General features: G+C 30.7%; 1 non-coding gene across 1 annotated transcript; it reads right to left on the bottom strand.

Annotated features, from left to right (window-relative positions):
- Positions 1–1628: 1628 nt before the first annotated feature.
- Positions 1629–1699, bottom strand: TRNAG-GCC (transfer RNA glycine (anticodon GCC)). The gene has a single exon. It is a non-coding gene; the product is annotated as a tRNA-Gly (tRNA).
- Between the last annotated feature and the right edge of the window lie 4016 nt (positions 1700–5715).

Raw genomic sequence — 5715 nt, 5'->3', positions numbered from 1 at the left:
ATGATGGGAACTCAAGTGTTTATGTTTAATTTCAGAACATAACACTTGTATTACTCTTTATTTTTCTACTAATATCTTCTTTTTTTTTTTGTATCAAAATGATTGATAGTAAGTCTTTTATATAGGCTTGAAAGTATCTCTTCATCTATGACACGACCCTTTTATTAAGGCATCACTTTGTCTAAAAGACATCTTTATATTTTGTAATACACAATTTTTGAATAAAAGTATTGTTTCAATAATCACCCTATAAAAGGACAACCATTCATTTTATAAAACATAATCATTAAGCTAAAGTTTGAAACGATAACTTTTCATATTTAAACTTTTGAGTTGTGATATTTTTTCAATTTGTCTTATAACTTTTAAATATCATTTTATTAAAAAATGTAACCATTCACATGAAAAACCTACCTACAATCTAATAGTCACATTATGTCACTTTATGTGACATAACCTTTGAGTTAAGATAGCTTTTCATTATATAACATAATTTTTTATTTCAAAAATACACCAACAATACTTAACTAAGACTATTAAATGGCTTACTTATCTTAATGAATCTAAGAAATTTTGATGGCTTACGCATTAACTTACATATTGATTCTTGTGGAAAAATGAATTAAACATGATATCCATGTTATAATCCCTTAAATAAACAAAGAAATAACCAATTTGAAGTGCTCACCTAATAAACCGACACAAATAAAATATATAAAACCACTATTTACTATACTAAACCAATCTATAAAGGTGTAAACACAAATGCTTTCCCAGTAATTTCATGTCATTTTCGTTGCATACATATAGTGTACTATATCTTTTCCCATCGATTGTATGTTTGTCAGCAATAATACTGATAAATTAACTTGGATTGGCATCCAAGCTAGAATCACTTCGAGATATCGATACTTTGTCTAGATTTGATATTGGATAAAAGGATGAAGCCAAAGAAATGGACTTGTTGAGTGATATGGGGAAAAAGTAACAGGCAGGCATGTTGAGCTTAATATATGTCCCGACTATGTTGCTTAATTCACAATTTATCTTTAAGGTTGACACTTTGAGTTGATCGGATATAATATTTAATTGACATAAATTTGAAATTTGATTCTCATCCGATTAAGTTTAGAATTTTAAATTTTCACATATAACAAATATCACAATTTCGTATCAAACATGAAATCCAAAATTATTTGAATTCATCAATTTATCAGCTCTAGATAAGTCAATGAATATGCAATTCAGCAAAATTAATCAGCTGCCCAAAACAAAACCCTAGAAGGATGTTGAAAGAAAAAAAAAGGATGAAGAAAAAGAAATGGTAAAAGTGGGTGTAGCAGACAAAAAAGGGTATCAGACTATCAGTATCCAATAGAGGAAGAGACCCACCAATCTTTACCTTTGCAATGGGACACCCAAATAAACCGATGTTGACCGGTCAACTCCTCATGTGCTTCCACGTGGGCGTCTTCTGGTGGCTTTTGGTCCCTACAAATCCGCCCGTTGCTTCCCTCCCGTCAAATGCGGGAGGACAGTGTTTGTCCCTAGGAGGAAAAAGTTTCTTCTTTCTTCAAAAAAAAACGATTGCACTAAAAATAATATTTAAAAGCAACCGAGAAGGCATATGCACCAGCCGGGAATCGAACCCGGGTCTGTACCGTGGCAGGGTACTATTCTACCACTAGACCACTGGTGCTTCTTGAAAATTTTTAACAAATTTACTATAATTTAAGTTAATTTATTCCAATGCAGATTTGAGCATCTTTAATACAATTATTCACATTTATTAACACGTATTATGTTAAAAGGAATCAAAATATACATAAAAATAGAATTCTCCTTTCTTGATTATATATAGTTATATAAATTTTGATAAGATTTGGAGATGATGGGTGGTCAAAGTACTGTCTTATAGTGCAGTAGTGACTTGGATTTGGTGTTGTTAGAGCTGACAGCTTATTAGTCACCTATTGACTCTTAAATCAAACCAACGGCTACAAACCATCCCAAACTACATCATTTCTTAATCAAATTGCAAAACCCAAAGTGATGAACAACCTTGACATGACCAGCTTCCTTGAAGTTAATGAACATCAACTAGGCTTTCTCCCCTTTATTTTTCTACCCTCCCTACTTTCTTAGTCAACGAAGGGCATATTCCTTTTTTGGAAAGTAAGACTTGAGATTGGGTTTCAATTATGCAAGAAATCGCCCTTTTTAAGAATGTAATAATGTTCAAATATTGTGGGTTACCATCTCAAGATAGCCAATTACACATCTTAGAATGTTGAAAATAATTAAACTCAAAACCCAACAAAATCCTTAGAGATGTGAAAACGGTTTAGTATTTGTTACAAGAAATTGATTTAATTAAATCTCAGATTTGACCTTGATCATATGAGTCAAATAATGAAATGTCACATTTTTCCATCTGCCAGACCAAGGGGGCTTTAAACATTTTTCCCCCAAATAATGCTGAAGATAATGATAAAATTAATCAAAAGGACAGCTCATACATGTTGAATTTGTCAGCAAGCAACTACAGACATGGAGTGGGGCTGCAGAAATGCCGGCTTTAAAAAAAGGAAAAATTATTTAACAACTAGGGGGGAGGCTTGGAGATTAGTGAATCAACCATATTAGTTTATTTAACATGTTCCTTAATTAAATTGAGGTTTGTTATTTCCCTTTTTTTTATAATTAGTTTAATATAAGTTTGTCATCACTAGATGACAATTTGAAGAAAGGGTTTTTGGCTGTTTTCTCTTTGTAATTACATTGACTAAAGAACTATTATTTTTATGTATATAATCAGCAAAATAAGAAAAAAAATATCATGTCTGGGTTTTAAAGTTTGATGTAGACTTCTTTTTTTTTAATTTCTTTGGACTGACTCTCTTCAGCTTAATCTTAATTTTAATCTTAATCTTATGTAATCAGCAAGCGGTAGTAAATAATTGTATTCAACAAACATAATATATTCAAAAGCAGCGACCTCTTTTTTTAAAAAAAAAATTAAATGATAGTCATATTTCAGCAGGTTGCAGACATTTCCGACCTTGAAAACTTCCTTCGATCGTCAAGTTTGGTAAGTTATTACTACTAATATTATTTGTTTAAAGATTTTGTTAATGAATGTTAGACTTGATAATGTTATATATAACACGAATATGATTTAAAATTAAATAAATTTAGATTTAAGATAATTATATTTCCTGTTTTAATTATATCGATATAATTAAAATATTAAAATTTTGTGTCTTATATGTGTCAAATTTGTTTAACTCATTAAATGAATCGTGTTATTATATTTTGTTAATTTGTAATCCGTTTATTACTCATTTAATTTATCATTTAAATATCATTTATAATCTGATTATAACCCGTTTAAACTAAATATGATAATGTAAACACATTTATAGTTTGATTATGACTCGTGTAAACTAAATATGATAATCTTTACCCTTCTGGCACTCGTTAACAATTGTTTTTCAAAACAATTTTGGAAGTCTAAAAGAAAGACTTCACAATATAGCCTGAGCGAAAGGCTTGACCAGCTCGATGAGTGTCACCTGGTTCTTGCTTTTGGAGTTTGGTGTCTCGGCCTTCCTTTCTACCAAAAACCAATAATAAAAAAACAAGATTAAAGATTGGTATATCTGGGCCTCCTTCTTCATAGTGCTTGGTGGGCCTTTATGAAGAAACGACGAAGCCCAATTGAGCAAATGAAAAAACAACTTAATTAATTGCCATATCTGGGCCAGAGATTGTTTTGACCTGGAATTTCCTTCTCAAAAGCTTTGCTCACATTTCCAAGGTCATGCTTTGGTGCCAAAAGTAGTTGCTGGCCCAAGGATGGAATGAGTAAGGATCAAGGCCAGCCCATTAATTTTCTTACAACATGGCCCATCAACCACAAAGCTTTTTCTTGGGTTCAAAAAACCCAGCTCCAAATCCAATTAGGCCCATCAGCCCTCTTCTCAAACAAGTCAAGAAGAAGCAGTGCCCGCCTAGTGCCTACTTGTCTGTTGCATAACTCTTTCAAGTAATCTTACGCACAAAAGAAAACTCAAAAAGTAGTCAAATTTAGAGATGCTCTCTTCCATTGTCTCTGAATCTCTACAGTAGTTGTCCTTGGCGAAAAACAAAAAAGCCAATCTCTCACTGTCATGCGATTTTATGATCAGTAATTGGGCTTCAGTGCGCCAATAGGCTTCAATCATGCCTTCAAATTGGAACCTTGGAAATTCCTTTCCAATGAGATATTTTATGATTTTGTACATTCTTTTCTTACTTTTAATAACATTACTTGGAATATTTCATTGGTTGGAAAATCACAATTTTCATCTACAAATTCGTATGCAAACTCTGTAAAATGGGGTTTAAAAGATAAGAGGAAGCTTCTCGCACTTTGTTTGTAACCAAATAAATCTTTACATATACACACAAAAAATGAAAAATTTATAAGCAATAAATTTTATCACAATTACATCCACGGCTTTGTTTATTTTGTCTTAAGATATTAATTGCTTTTGATTTTGATAGATGGAAATTGAAACAAATTTCCAAATGGATTGAAAGATTAATAGACAAGAAACAAACGAATAATAAAATGTCATTTCTTTATAGTGATTCTCACACTTTTACAAAATTGATGGTAAGTATAAGGCCTTTATTTTTTGTTAAAGAGGAACAAAAGAAAAAACCCACTTTCTATGGGATTGTCACTTTTCAAAGTATGCTAATTTTTTTTTCTTTTTTCCCTAATTTGTTAATTGACAAAAGCAAATTACAAATTAATTAACAAAGAGGAAAGGTACCGTCCCTTTTTTTGTCTGTTTCTTAAGAAAAAATTCTAAGACAATTTCTCATTACTCAAACATGCTAAAATTGTTCATTTCAAAGGAATAGGGACCAACAAGATATAGTAGTTCTAAAACCAAAATTAATGGACAAACAATTGAGGGAAAAAAAAAAAAGGGAGATCAAACAAAAGAACTAAAAACAGAAAGGATACACTTTTGAGTGTGGTGGGATGAGTCTCTCGTGTTCTGGAAGAGTTTTCTGCTTATGAGATTTTCTATTTGGTTGTGTGTTTCGTGGTGAATTGTTAAATGATCTTATTATAGTCGAATAAATTTATTTCTGTTAATTTACGCAAATCAAATAAAAAATAAGGTTTTTATATCCCTTCTTATAATGTATTATTACATTACAATTTTGCAAGATAGTTTTTGTAATTTTTTTTAAAAGAAAGTTTTAATTTACCTTTTAAAAAAATAGAAACTTTATACATATATTCCTTTTTGACTTGTGCTTGATAAGTCTGTCACATTATAAGTTCAACCATTGTAATCAAATGATTAGACTTTTGGAAGAGGAATGGGGAAAAAGCTGAGTAAATTATTACCACCTAATTCTCATGTTTAAATTAAACTTTTTCATGGCTGAATCATAGTTAAAAAACTAATAATTTTTGCCACTTCTTTTTGGTTGTAAACATGGCCCCTAGATCCTAGCCGTGATGTTAGGTAAATATAATAACTTAATTAATAAGCCCACATGCAGACAGCAAAGTCCAAATTTTTTTCAATTCAGCAAACTTAATTTTTTTTTTTTTTTGTTTTTGTATATATTAAGAAGATATTTGAATGTTGATCCCATTGGGACAAGAGCTGCTTTTCTATTCTGATCTCTTCTTAATAATATTAA

The sequence above is a fragment of the Theobroma cacao genome, chromosome 4, assembly GCF_053813885.1.
Source record: "Theobroma cacao isolate CCN51 chromosome 4, ASM5381388v1, whole genome shotgun sequence".
Classification (NCBI taxonomy): domain Eukaryota; kingdom Viridiplantae; phylum Streptophyta; class Magnoliopsida; order Malvales; family Malvaceae; genus Theobroma; species Theobroma cacao.
The sequence above is the reverse complement of the archived record's forward strand: the minus strand, read 5'-3'. Positions and strand labels throughout refer to the sequence as shown.